A 15,799-nucleotide genomic window follows, 5' to 3' on the forward strand; every position below is an offset into this window, starting at 1 on the left:
TTATTTTTACAATAATTAAAAGAATTATTACAATAATTAAATAATTAAAATAATGTTACATAAAAATAAATTAAAATAATGTTACATAAAAATAAATGCAAATAATGTCTATTATAAACTGTTTATCTTGATATGAACATTGACCTTTACTGAAAATTTAAACTATGTAGGTAAGTCCCAAAATTAATATTAATCAATTCAAATTATAAATTTTGCACTGATTATGAAAAATTTGGCAACATGCAATACAAATATCTCAAATTATTTTGAAAAATTGCATCTTGACCGAAACTCGAATCGATATTTTTTTGTATGAAACATTAGCATTAAGTACGAAATAATACTTTAAATCTCAATAATCAAAATAACAACACCACTAAGAAACGATATGATAAAAAAGAATGTAATTAATAGTTGTTTACAAATAAAAAATGCATCATTTGGCTATTTTTAGATACGAAACTAAACGCTTTGCCTCACATTTTTACGGTGGATACACAAAACGTAAACAAAGCGAATAACATGTGCCTCCATATACTCTCAAAAGAAGAATACATACTACAGAAACTCACCAATCTAATAGCATGAATATCAAACGAAGAACAAGTGGGAGCGTTTTTCTCTTCAGATGTTCTTTAAATCTTTCAGTTTCCTTTTGATATATTCACTATACATCAGAAGTTAATGGACACACCTGGAAATTCTGCTGCCTTACCTCGCTTTGGCGATTGATTCCACCTGATTTTAGGCTGAGAGACGCATGCGCCGGATCGATGCTCATGACGTCATCAATAACGCCGTTATGTGCCTAGGATGGAATGTTGGATTAGTATGTATATTTGAGAACATCATTGGCATAGTTGAAGTTTCTTTTCCTGCAGAGCAGTTGGATATTCAGAAAAGAGTTAACTGATTCATAAAACTTTGTTTCATCAGTGTTTTTACTAATAGACTAAGAAACATAATAAAAACAATATTCAAAATGATTTCATCTCTAAAATCTTTCTCTATTCTCTCTATAAAATATATATTTCTAATTTCTCTACTTTTCGAAAGAATCTAATTATTCAGATTTTCTTTTTTTTTAATATAATAACTAATTGAAACTTAAAACAAAGTAGTTCACTTGCTCATATAATTCACACAAAATAGTATCAAAAATATTTTGCTCATTATTAAATAATAATTTGAACAACAAATGATTTGTATAACGAAATTATTATGTATTATCTTATACTATAAAGAACGGAAAAAATACATTCAATACGAAAGATTTATTTTGAAATACTTGAGTTCTGAAAGTACTTTTGCTTCATTTAACCTGTTTTTGATGACCATTAATTTAACTTTCTTAGTCCCAACTTTCTCCCAAATTTCAGATGCAATTTTTTTTTCATGATAAAAGCGATTTTTTTTCCATATTATTCAATGGCTAATAAATACTTAGCAAAGGAATTTCAGTACATTTTAAGCAGAGGCTTTATCTACGTATCAAGAGTTGCAATGAAAAAGCAAATGTTACAACTTTTGGGAGAAAACCCATATGAAATGAAACAAATAGAGATGTAAGGATTTTGTTAAAATGAAACATGATAAATTCACCATCTAATATTATATGTATTTACAATATTCAGGGTGTTCTTAAAGACTGCTCTTAATATGTATTTCGAGAATCCTTATCAAACCTGAAACAACAAAAAAACATACACACTAGGGATTAAAAATTATTATTTAATTGAAAAAAATTTAATTCGTAACAAACAATTCATAACTTATGCAACAAATCAAATGAACTCTGATATTTTTTAATAGTATAATGTGCTACATTTATCCTTTCCCAAACTTAGTCTTTAATTGATAAGAGTTCTTTTAACTCTATTATTTTCTTATTCTGCATTGCAAAATTAAAACTCACAAAACAGCAACTATTTGTAATCAAGAATGTATTTGTTTCAATCACTTCAAAATAGGAATATAGAATGTTGTTGCATATATCCAAGTCTATGAAGTCCAGCAGTGAACTGATCGTTAAGGCACGGTTCCCAGCAGATCACCGAAGTCAAGCATCACTGGCTGCTGTCTGTGTGCGGGTGGATGATCACTTGAATTAGTCTGCGTAGGGACTGAGGGTGTGCGGTATTAGTCCTCGTTAAACTGTGCTACCGTAAAGTGCTCGACTTGACGAGCAGGTCATCGGGCTACCGAAGCGGGGGTGTCGGGGTGTCATCCCCTCTGCAGAGGACCAAAAGTGTGACGGCATGTCTTCGGATGATCCTCAGAGATGTTTCCCAGACCGTCGCCAATAGAACATTGTGCAGCTCTAGTGCGACGTAAATGAACTAAACAACAGCAACCAAGTTCATGAAATCTGTCACTCTAGGAAAGTTTAATACTAGAATTGGGTTTGGGAAAAGATCTTGTCTGGAAAGCCCCAAACAATCTTGTATATGTTCTGGGGAAACCTGATGGTTAGCATACTTCACACAATTTAGGAAAAACCTTTTTTCATTGGAATAAGACAGAGATCAGAAATGTCCATTGATAAGCCTAGTGATGGTCGTCTGGTTCCGCGTACAGAACTTGAATGATAAGGCACCTCTTGGGCACTTTCTTTGGTACCATTGGTGAACAGGTGGGATGGTCCAAGAAGCATTTTCAGCTTTTTTATTTCTTGAGAACAGCTCCAAATAAGTTAGTGAATCAGGTGCATCCAATGGCTTACCAGCACCCACTTTAGCCAAAAAATCTGCCGTCTCATTTATACCACAATAATGATGCACGAAATGAATTCAAAAATTACAAAAAGAAAACTAGTTACAGACGTATAAGAGCTGTTGTGGATGCTAAAGAATGCTCTATTATATGTTAATTTAGGGAAAAATTAAAATATTACAAATAGATGGAAACTTTTCATAAGACTACAATGAGTTTTGTGGGATAAAGTTTTTGTTACGTTTTGATTTCTTAAAAATAAAATTTTAATATGTTTTTAAAATATTTCAAGTAGTTTTGTTAAGAATGGGTTATAGATTGTATTATTAAATATTCATTCAGAAATATTCATTTACGTCTATAGATATTAGTTTAAAGATAGAACCACTCTGCTGGAGAAGTATCACTAAAAAATCATTTGAGAGGGTTATTAGACATTAGTGTTGGAGTTTTTACTCGTATTAAAACCTATATCGAGATCTCGTGACAAAAATGAATCATTTCTGTTTGGATCGATTAGTGTTTTCTCTTTGCGTGACATGCACAAGAACTTTAGAAGTTTCACGAGCATTTTTTTTTTTGCAGCCAGTGATGTATGAAGGGATAAATATTTACCTGTCGCTCTTTGTGAGGCATGTGATTTGCTGTAATCGATGACAGAATATCAGACAGAAGAGAAACTATCGTTTTCCATAAAAATAATTTTCAGTATAGCTTTCTGTCATGCAAAACATTATAAGAAAAATTATTAGGTTAAAATTTTAGAAAAAGTTCTTTTTGGTTTTAGGATACTAAAAATGAAATAAAAAATTCACTAACCGAAGCACATATATGCAAAATTTTATTTTCAATGCAATTTTGTTTCAAAATTTTGATCTAGACTTATTTCATTCTATTCTATTTTATTTCTATTTTGTTCTATTCAGACATGTTTGCGAGTATTTATATACTTCTACATTTTTCTTTTAAATACTTTAGCAAGTATTTTAAGAATTTTGATTAGCCAACATAATTAATCAACATTAATTATCGCTTTCAGAGACCCATAATTTAAAATAAATCAAACAGTAAATAATTGGAACTTTAAATATTAGTTAGCCATAATAAATTATTTGAGTAGCATACACGTATTCAGACATGCAAAAAAAAGGAAAATATAATGTTTCAAGCACTTCGTAACTAATATAGAATAAAAAGAAAAAAACACGTTGTCTATTAACACTAAAAACGAAAAACGTTAAGTGCAACACTTTCGAAAAACATAGGAGCATTTTAATTGGTTAAAGAATTTGATTACGGAACATTCATTTGCTGTTATATATCTAAACTGCTGTTTGTAGAAAATGCAACACCATGAAGGAATCATCAGAATCAAATGAAATATTATTTTAATAATGGATNGATAATTCACTGTCCCTTGCTCCGAGATCTAATACTATAATACTAAAAGAACTTTTTTTTAGAAAAATTAATTATTTGCATTGCTCTTAGCATTTTAAAATGACTTTGCACTAGCATTGACTGTTTTGTATAGTTAAAAAGTTTAATTGAACTTCAAAATGTCATTTTCCTGGCATGTCCCAAACAATGTTTCCAATAATAACTAGCTTCAAAACTTCCCATTAATTTTTCAATATGTAATTTTTTTTATCTCAACCTATGTAAGCATTTCTAGAATATACGCAGAGGGTATTATTTACAAAAACTTCGTTTAAAATAATTTTTTCTGTCAATAATTTGCTTGTCCCAAGAAAATCTGTCATTTTCCTGGCTACTTTTGTTTAGTGATTTATAACCAAAATAGATAGAGACAGCAATCAATATCTTATGTTAATAGATCGATTAGATTCCCTCCTATATGAGCATGTCTTGTTGCATGATTAAAGAACCAATTTTCTGGTTCAAAATCTATTTCAAAAAATTTTTCAATATGAGTAGGTTTATGGGTTGTCATTTTCCTGGCTTCCTGAAATCATTAATAACATAAACTACATAGATTTATCTGAGTTATTTTAAGAAATCCTGTTGTTTTCTGCAAAATGCAAACGTCTCAGGCCAAAATATTATATTGAAGTAAACTTATATGCTATAAAATGGCGAATTTGTCATTATCCTGGCTTATGAATTCCAGGACATTGAAGTGCTACCAGAAATTTTTTTAACTGCTCTAATACTGTAAGGAGGACAAGCAAATATTAACATAATACCAAGTTTATGTATGATTGTAATGTGGTTGGATGTAATCAAAGTCATTTATTTATTTAATGAATGATTATTATACCCAATTTAACTCTGTACATATCAGCAACAAATAAAAATTTGATTCTTTCTACAGTGGATAAAAGAATTAATTTAAGCAATTTATGGTCCATCTAACATAAAGGCTTGAGTTGAGTTACTTACTATTATCTTAAAATGACAGTTTTTTTAAACTTTTAAGCTAAATATGTCATTTTCCTGGCATAAAAGATTTGGTGAATTTCTATTTTTTTTTCTTTTCTCGAGCAAATGTCAATAAACTACACTGCTGTCTGTAAGATATTAATAAATGTAACTAAGAAAGTATACAAAAAAAAATTTAGATTATTTCGAAGGCTTTAAATTTGAAGACAATCTTTGGTCTGAATTGTCATGTTTAAAATGAATCACCCATATATATATATATATATAGCATAATAAATAAATACAAAACCACGAAGAAAATTAAGAAAAACAATAAGTAATTGCGCATAAGCTGCAAGTAAATAGAACTCATAAAACAAGTTCAAAATGAAGATAAAACAAAGGAAAATCACAGACAAATGAAAAAAGGGGGGAAAGGAAAATTAATAATAAAAATAGCAAAAACTGGGGGGGGGGGGTCCAAANGGGGGGGGGAATCCGATAAAAGGATAGAATTCTTTTAAAAAAAATCCGGAAAATAAACGATATAATGTTTTCATCAGCCCACGCGATTATATCCGAGAAAAAGAGTGCTTTCTAATATTGTATCATTTGATCATTCGATCACGATCATTTGATTTCGCTACTCTCTTTATAGATTATGTTTTATGTTTTATTCTGTTTTTTCTTTATATTTTATTTTCTGTTTTTTCGAGTTATTTTTACTTATTGTGTTCTATTTTATTTGTTGTAATTCTTGTAAATATTATTTGAGTGCTCCTCACACTATTGTACTGATATATTTTGCTTTGGCTATATTGATACAATATTAGAAAGCACTCTCTTTTGCAGATATAATCGTGTGGGCTGATGAAAAGATTATATCTTTTATTTTCCAGATTTTTTTTAAAAGAACTCTATCCTCTTTTCGGATTTTTTTTTCTTCCCAGTTTTTGTTATTTTTATTATTAATTTTCTTTTTTCCTCTCTTTTCATTTGACTGTAATTTTCCTTTGTTTTATCTTCATTTTGAACTTATATATCTATATATTATACACACATGCNAATTAATAAATACAAAAAGAGAAAAAACAAAGAAAATTAAGAAAATCAATAAGTCTTATTCGCTGCACACAGGCTGCAAGTATATAAGACTTATAAAATAAGTTCAAAATTTTGAAAAAACATGGAAAAAATTATAGAATAATGAAAAAAGAACAAAATAATTTAGAAAAACTATTGACTTTATAACAAAAGTGAGATAGCATAATTTAAATAATAATGATCGATCAAATACTTGACATAAAAACCAATTAATCAGTTAAATTTATTTTTCAGTTTGTATTTTTTACTAAATGCTTGATAATAAGAGCTATAATTTTGAAAATCAAATTTTTTTAAGTACCTAAATAAGTAAATCAGATTTCATTTCATGTAATTTATGAACTTATTTCAAAATAAATAAAGCTTTTAATCATAGTCTTGTTTATAATTTGCCATGAAAACATTGTGAAATATAAGCAAATTGATTATACGTCTGTTTATATTCCAAGACTTGCTGAACTGTTAAGACTAACAAAGAAATCTCAAATATAATCAAAACTCCCTTAAAAACATTACAGTAATCTAGATTTTAAAAAAAAGAATACACGCTGTTATTCAGAGAAATGATAAAATATAAATATTTTGAGAAAAATGTTATCATTATTTTAAGTTAGTAGACCACTTTTCTCATAACGTGAGAAAACCGTAACTGAGAGGTGAAATTTTCAAAATGCTTAAAAACATATTTAATTAATTTTCACGATTAACCACAGAAAGCTATTTATTTCAATCGTCCCTTCGAAACACATAAAATACAAGACTAGCGCCTAATCAGAAGAAATGGTAAGAACGATTTTACTATTTTTATCTCAAAATTAAAAAACGATATACAAATTTGCAAGTATTATATCAAAGCATTTTCAAAAAAGTAATTTAAAGTATGACATTGTTAGTTTTACTTTTGTGTTCTGAACCTTAAGAGAGTTTTTTAATTCACAAAAATCCATTTTCGTTGATAAGAAATCGAATATCTTAAAAATAAAAATAAAAGACTATATATATTACATATTATTACACACATGACATATATTAAATTATCTATTTCAAAGTACTGATCATAATGCTTATTATTGTTATTGAATAATTTAAAATTTATACACATTAAAAAACCCATACACCCTTCTTCCTAAATTCGTGATTTCAATTTTTACTTTAAAACATTGCTTTGTTATTTGAGAAAATATGACGTTGGATATGGACACTCTGAATAACTTTTGAACTAATGCTCAGATTTTAACATACTAATACTCTATCTTAATGTTTTGAATGCTAAATTTCAAATATGCTAATTAATTAGTGCAAACGATATTTAAATGTACAACATGAATCGCAAAAACTCACTTTCGCTGAATAAACACACCTTTTCTTCGACAGATTTGAATTTAAAGTATAGGAGAAGCTGGAATCTGGTAAATATGGTTCCAATAGTTTGTTTAGGAGGACAGTCTAAAGCCCTTAATAGACGCATTAAAACTAAATAGTTAACAATCGCGATCTGGGTAGTAGAATGGTTCTATTAGCTCTGTCAAGAGAGGGTCGAAAGTTTGAACACCTTAGGGTTAATTTCATTCACCATATCTCGAGAATTTTTCAGGCCAATTAGAAACATTTTACACGCAATATTAAAATTCGTTTATCTGTAGAAATTTCCTAAAAAAATTTAAAATTATTTATGTATTATTTTTGTTATTATTTTTGTTATTTTATTTATTTATAACAGTTGAAAAAAAATTTTAAATGCGATGTATGCAATTTTTTACATTCTTGCAAACAATATACTTTTAAATGTCGAAATACAAAATTTGAACGAAATCGGTCGAAGTGTTTCCAAGCTGTCAAATTTGAAACAAATAACTTCTTCAAAATTTTGATAACTCATAAACAATTTGACCGATTACTCTGAAAGTTAGCTTTTTGCTATTTAAAATTACTTTCTTTAAAATAATGTAAAAACTTGTGCATTACAATTCCAAATGTTTTTGACTACTAATGATTTTATATAGAATTTAATTACTCTAGTTGGGTATATCCATTGTTTTTTTTTTTATCAAATTTTGAAAGATTTTGTCTATTTGTTTTTTGGATAACTAAACATTACTGTATCTTCGTTTAATTCGATTCATTTGATTAAAAATAGTATTAAAGTAGATGTTCTTAGAAACATTAAATTCCAAGCAATTAGTTTATTTATGTTGAAATTAAAATCATACTTTTATCGTATAAATCAGCAAAGTAGATGTTTTCTTCTTTTTTAACACTCAAATCCAAAAATTTAAATTAATATTGTCATCATGATTACGAAGCAAGATTAATTCCTTGGGGTAAATATTATTTAATAAAATTGTATAATCTTGAAAATTGAAGGTAATTAAATCATCAATAAATCTAAAAATGAATTTAATATAAAAGAGTATAATTTTTTTTCATAATAGTGCAAAGATTAGCTAACTAAGAGAAATGAAAAATTGGATCCTTGTGGTGTTCCATCAATTTGAATAAATAAAGTAAAGATGGTTATTAAAAAGGAAAGATTAATTAGACTTTCCCAATAATCGAAATCGCAATCAAGGATACCTTTAAAATCACGGTAATAACTCAAAGGGGCGTCTTTTAATTTGAAAACAGGAAAGCTATCGAAAAGATCCTGGAAATCAAAAGTTGCATGAAAATTAATTTTATTTTGTTCGATAAATTTTAAAATCAGTTGATTATTAGTGATAATCCAAAAACAATCATCTTTAACAACATTGTTAATTATTTTATTCAAGTAGTTAGAGAAAATGGATGTATTATTATGCGCTGCAAAGTATTAATAATGATATACGCTGCAAAGATGATATACGCTGCAAAGTATTAATAATTGCATGTTTTGCACGAGTTTATATGCTATACTCTTATCGTAAAACATAAATGTAATGGGTTTTTAGAGAGGAGATTTTTTATATACTTCCTATTTGTATTTATTTTTAACGTATTGCATTACAATGTTAACCAATTAATACACGAACATAAACAAGTGTAAATTGGTTTCAGCCGCATAAAAACAATAAAGCTGTAGTACATCACTTGATAATTAAGATTTTACATGGAATCTTACAATGCGTCTAATAATTTTGTCCATGGACTGTATATATAAATTATACGATTAGAAACTGACACAAGTGTAGAAATTCAAACTCAGCTCAACTATGTTTTTTTCTCTAGACAAGTTTAGTATACTTTTTAATGGGTAACAAAAATGGTAGCTTACATAAATAAAAAATGTATATCCTCATTTTAGCATAAAAAATAAATAAAGTGGTAATTATTTTTAATGAATATTAATGAAAAGAGACAAGCAATGCGGTACACCCACGACTTGCAAAATTAGAAACAAGCCTTGCAATAGCAATTGAAACATTGAGATTAAAACAAAAATTTTGGACAGCATTGCCATTAGGCTATCTCCATATTTCCTATTCTTAATTATACTTTAAAAACTATATCAGCGAAGTAATCATTTTGCAGGAACCAACAACCGAAATACAAAATAAAAAATAAATTGGAAGGAGCTGAAAGAAAAGTACCGCCAAGAAAAAGCTTAATTTATGATAAAAAGTAAAATTTGGAGAAAAAGTCAAAATTAAAAATTTATACTAGAATGGAAAAGTGATGCAGAGGCAGAAAGAAAAGCCATTAATGGCCTGTTGCTCCAAAGAAAAAGTTCATTACTTTTTAAAATATGCATTTTCCTTAAAAGTAATAAGCTTTAAAAATTGCTATTTTCAGTACTCTTTCCATGAATTTCTTGCATGTTAAATTTCTTGATAAAAAAGATTTCGAAGCAAACTAATTATTTGAGTTTCATATTTATTTCAAATATTATATTTAGAAAATGATTCGTTTATTATTAATAATTATGCTAGGTGATCCTATAATTTAACGTTTTGGAATAAAAACCTCATTGTAGTACATATATAATGTAATGTATATATATGTAAGTTTAATTTCTGTTTACAAGTGTACAATGAATTTCAATTTCAAATGTAGTAAAAAATGTCATGTATTTAAATTAAATCATTTTTTTTTATGTAGCAAATTTTAATTAGTTAGTACTCTGCAGGAATTATTTTCAGGTAAATGAATATAAAACTATCTCTAAGTAATAATTGATTTATTTAAATCAATTTCTTTTTTTCATTTTATGAATAGTTAATGTATACAGTACACAAAAAAATAAATGGACCAACCTGAATAACTTCTGATCCTAATGATCGGAACTTCACGTTCTAGGAATCTTATTGGATCTAGGAGGTGCCCTCAAATATGCTAATTAATTAATGCAGACGATATTTTAAGCTACGAAATCAGATACAAAAACGTATTTTCTCTGAATAAACAAATCTTTTTCTTCGACGTATTTGTATTTAAGACTCCCATAATATAAGGTGTAGCCGCAATCGGGGAAATATGGTCCCAATATTTCAGTCAAGGGAGCATTATATAATAGGACAGCTTAATGCTAATTTTACTTCTTGTGTCTTTCGCCATACTTCGAGAACTTTTTAAACGAATTAAAAAATAATTGCACGCAATTATAAATTCATTTATCCCAAGATAATTCCGTGCAAAAAAAAATAACTTTTAGTAAATTTTTATTATTTTATTTAATAATGTAGAAAAATTTCAATAGTAAAATACAAAATTTTTTACATCATTTTAAAGAATGTAATTTTACATGGAAAAATGCAAAGTTTGAGAAAAATCGATCAAAATTTAAATATATAAGTAGATATTTAAATATTTGATTTTTTTAATGCGTTCCTTTTTTTTTTTCAACGGATTTGAATTTTTGGTATTTGAAATATTGGGGTGTGGGAAGCCGCAATCTGGAAAATAAGTCTAGGCAGGACAGCTGTCGAAAGTTTGGACCCTTTATTGTTAGTTTCACTTTCTACGTATTTAGTATATTTCGAGAAGTTCTAAAGTGAATTGAAGCATATTTGCACACAATTAATACAGTCCAAAGATAAATTCATATAAAACATAATTTTAAATACTGTTTTACTATTTTATTTAGTAAACGTTTAAAAACTTTTAAATTATAAGGTGGAATTATTTTCTATATGAAGTACCATGACGGCAAAATATAAAATTTGAGCAAAATCGGCTGAATAATTGAGCTACAAAACACACATTTTTTTAAATTCGGTATCTCAAGAACTATTTAACCACTGTCATGCAAATTATGTATTTTGCTGATTAAAACTGCACTGTTTAAAATAATATAAAAATTTTATATCTTACAAATCAAAAATTTTTTAGACTATTATTTAAAAAAATAATAGAAAAAAATTTTTTAAATTTTTTTTTGGTGTAATTTTCTTTACAAATACCAATTTTATAATTATATGAAAAAAGTTTTCGATTCGCTTAAAATGTTCTCAAGGTATGGAAAAATACACAAAAAGTAAAAGTAGCATTAAGGAGTTTGAACTTACGACTGCTCTCTTACCTATATGATTGACTGCTCTCTTACCTATACCACTCCCGTGTTTTGAGGGTCAAGCATGTAAATCCATCGAAACCAAGTTTTTTTTTCTTTTTTTTTTTCAGAGAAAGCACGATTTTGTGTCTCATTTCGTAACTTAAAATATCCACTACACGAATTATTTAGCATACTTTGCGTAAGGTTAGACTCTAGTACGTGAAAATTCAATCATTCAATCAAAAGTTTTTCGAAGTGTTTACTTTAAGTTTAGTGTGCAGTACGCTAATCTTCACGATTAAAAAAAATTACTTGTAAAGAGTCCAGATTGAACAATATGCAAAAACATAAATTTACCCACAAATTCTGGAATTAAGAAACGAATTTTCACTTGCTTTAATTTGCGATACTATTATTCATATTCATCTCAAATTTCACAACTGCAAGTTCCAAAGTTTATAGTTAATCATAAATTTGCTTCCATTTGCTAATACTCTCAAGAGCTGTGTGAATTTAAAAAGTCTAAGCAAAGGGCATTTGTAAATTTTAATTATTATTTTTTATGAGGTTTTAACAGAGCTTTTATGGTTTACCAATTTTTAATAATTACCCGACAAGGTTTGATGACCCTTCTGCTCAGTGCTCAAAATCCGTATTTTAAATTAACAGCATTAAATTCGATAGCTAAAATAGATATTTTAAGTAAACAAAGAAAATAACTAATAAACTAAAATAAATAAAAAAAATATTAAAAAATATATTACAAATAAAAAGCTAAAATAAATAACCTTTCAATGTATGAAATTATACCAACCGCTGCAACAAATTGGCAAGATAAAGTAAGATGAATAAAATATAATATCAAAATTTATTTATAAAACAAGCTTTTAAACTATCTCTTTAAGGAGTACTTTTCCTTCCATCTTTGGTTTACTTGATTTGAAACATACTTCCGGTAAAAACTAGAAGTTTCCATTCCGAGAGTCATGTGCCGAATGGCACATATTAGCGAAAAACACTTACCTCAGAAATTTCGTATCGAAACAGAGAGATTCCGAAAAGAGAACTTTCTGAATCAGTAGAATTTCCGAAGACAGCGTAATAAGGCTCGGGCTTCTACTACCAGGGGCCCTATTACCAACTCATCGAATCTAATCACGGAATCTAATCCTTCACGGAATCTTATTCCGATCGGAATGATGCTCTCTTGACGTTAATATAAGAATGTTAGTAAGGCGTATTACAAACTGTTGATTCCTCACGGAATTAAATTACGGTGTGAAAGATTACGAATTCCATTCCAGTAAGTTAAACAATAGACAAAATCTCTATTCCGTAACAGAATGGCAGAATATATTATTATTATTTTTTAAATCCTGATACTTTAATTTTAATATAAAAGGCATCAAAAATTTAAAAGCTTTCTGGATGTTTTATATTTTTCACTGAATTGCTGGAACAGAAATAATAAAAATATTTATTTTTATTAGAAGAAATACGCATTATAATGTTTAAATATATACTGCTGATATCAGAAAATCATGAAATTAACTACAAAATTCATAACGAAGCTAACTGTCGAAACTACATAAATATAAAAAGGAAATAAAAAATCGATGCTAATTAGTATTTTAAAAAATTATGGTGGCATATAAATCAATCAATAAAATTGGAAAATTAATAAATTTAAAGAATGTCCTTAAAATAGATCGTATTTTTTCTGCCTAAAATAAATATTTTTACTATTTCTCTTCCAACAATTAAGTGAAAAGTATAGGAAATACAGAAACTTTTTTCCTTTCTTGACGCTTTTTATAATAAGAAAATAAAAGTAATGTATTAGAATTTAAAAAAACAAGAATTATAATAACTTTTGACATTCTATTACAAAATAGAGATTTCGTCTGCTCCATAACCTACTGGAATAGAGTTCGTAATAAATTCCCCCCGGAATTTATTTCCAAGCGGAATCAAATGTTCCTAATACGCTGTACTGACATTCACGGAATTACAACTTCACGAGAGCAACATTTCGACCAGAATTAGATTCCATGGAGCGGGTAATAGAGCCTGTGACGTAACTACCGTTACAATTATTAAACATCAATTCTTTAGTTTATAAGATAGGCTAACTCGATTCAATCTTGGGTACCTTTGGATTGAACAAGGTTGACATTGTTGAAAGATCCTCTCCCTATATTGGTGACCTGCTGACGGGATATGAACACGCCTACTTCGATGGATGATACACGATGAAAAGTTAGCTTGCTATTTGTGACTGCGTCATTTGTCCTCCTCGCGCTGTTGCTTCTCAGTCCCATTTACACACAACAGGATCCTGCTCACACTCAACTGCTAATAACAACACAGGAGAAACCACTCACACAACCGAGAACTTAATACAGTTCTCATGACAAACCAAACACTTAAAACCCGGAGAACTTAATACAGCTCTCCCTGTCTTTCGCAAATACGGCAACTAGTGGTATCCGTTCATCGAATTCTATCCCTGACAAAATTCTTTTGGGGAAGTATTGGGACGTAACTGCCACTGCAATTATTAATTATCAATTCACTAGTATACAAGAAGGTTCAATCTTCGGGTACGCTTGGAGTGAACAACAACAATCTCGAGCTCTTGACCGAATTATTCTACTACCATCAAAATCTTCCCCTGGCTTATTCCAAAAATAAAAAATCGACGCAAGATAATAACCAAAAATATAAAACTCTAATATTATATAGCATCAAAACCAATGCAAAATTATCTTACTGCAAACGCCAGATAATATTATTTGTATAGAATCTAACGTTATATAAGACTAAGAAAACAGTGACCTTTTGTGTTTTTTTAATATTCGTAGTACAAGATAACGTTAGATTTACTAAGTTGTACAAGATAACATTAGATTTTCCGATTTTCTGATGTAATCTAATATTAGTTTCCTACGTGGGAAGTTTCATTATTGTGATTTTTGTTTAAATTCACGTGTAATTTTACCATTCATAAGAGTACAATTTACAAACTCTGAAAGTTCGCAAGCTGTCAATGAGTTTGAGAAAATTAATATCACAACATAAATACGGTGTAATGTTTGCGATGATTGAGTGGTATCCCTTATTTGGCTATTTTTGTGTCAAATATCGCCATTTTTTTATTTTTTTAGGTGCATTATGGATAGTGTTTTCAGCACTAAGGAGAGCTTCAAGCTTTTGAATGCCTATACTTCCGGGTTATTGTTTTTGGTGTGTTTTGAAGCCATTTGGCTTACAACGTGAACATTGTGTTTTGAGACTCTCTTGAGTAGTATTTCTTGTATACGTGTATTTGTTACCAGATTTATTATTTGTGTTTAAGTGAAGAATAGTTATAAGAATCATCATTTGAAGACCTGTAATTTCAAGACGTAAGAACTGTCATTTGAAAGGTAGGAACTTTATTTACGTCGCACTAGAGCTATTCGCGAGTTTAACGAGGACCGATACCACGCACCCTTGATGCCTGCGCAGGCTGATAAAAGTATTCACCCACCCGCTTACTGACCGCATCCAATTGATATTCGAAAAAAGAGTCGTTATAAAACACTTCTTATCTTGTTAACAATATACCAATTTCGAAATCTAAACCTAAATTCGTAAAATGAGCTGCTGGAACAATATGCTAACACTAATACATGATGGTGCACGACTTGCACCAAGAACAAACAGTAATAAAAAAGAAAAAAGAGGCCAAATCAGAACTGCCAAAGAAGTGAGTTCTTTCTAAATCTAGCAACCATGTGACCTTTTTTAACAATACATGTCTAAATAACTTTTCCGTGATAACATTAGAATTACTTTATAGCTTTAATATCTCATGAAATACAGCAGATATGAGCTCGGAAATTACATAATTTATTTCTTTTTTTAAAAACAAAATTATCTATTTGAAAATATCGTCCTGCAGAATTGGCAATCGAAATAGGCTGCAGGTGGCGTAGAGCAGAACTCTCTACCTAGGGCAGCACTTCGCATGCTTTCCCCATTAGCGTGTGGAGAGTCATAGAGAAAAGAAGTACATTAGTTTAATCGTATAGATTAAAATCTTTTAAGTTGGAAAACTATATGGAACTAAAAACTACATTAAACATAGTT

At 28.7% G+C, this 15,799-nt stretch overlaps 2 protein-coding genes across 2 annotated transcripts in view; one reads left to right on the top strand and one right to left on the bottom strand.

Annotated features, from left to right (window-relative positions):
- Nucleotides 1–808, bottom strand: part of LOC107438533 (synaptic vesicle glycoprotein 2C) — a 50,667-nt gene extending 49,859 nt beyond the window's left edge. The window contains exon 1 of the mRNA XM_016050843.3: nucleotides 573–808. The gene's annotated coding sequence lies outside the window, so the exon portion shown is untranslated. The remainder of the gene's footprint in view (nucleotides 1–572) is intronic.
- The window catches only part of LOC107450407 (uncharacterized), a 477,566-nt gene that overhangs the window by 404,703 nt on the left and 57,064 nt on the right, over nucleotides 1–15,799 (top strand). The gene's annotated exons all lie outside the window — the stretch shown is intronic.

The sequence above is a fragment of the Parasteatoda tepidariorum genome, chromosome X1 (genome assembly GCF_043381705.1).
Source record: "Parasteatoda tepidariorum isolate YZ-2023 chromosome X1, CAS_Ptep_4.0, whole genome shotgun sequence".
Taxonomy (NCBI): Eukaryota; Metazoa; Arthropoda; class Arachnida; order Araneae; family Theridiidae; genus Parasteatoda; species Parasteatoda tepidariorum.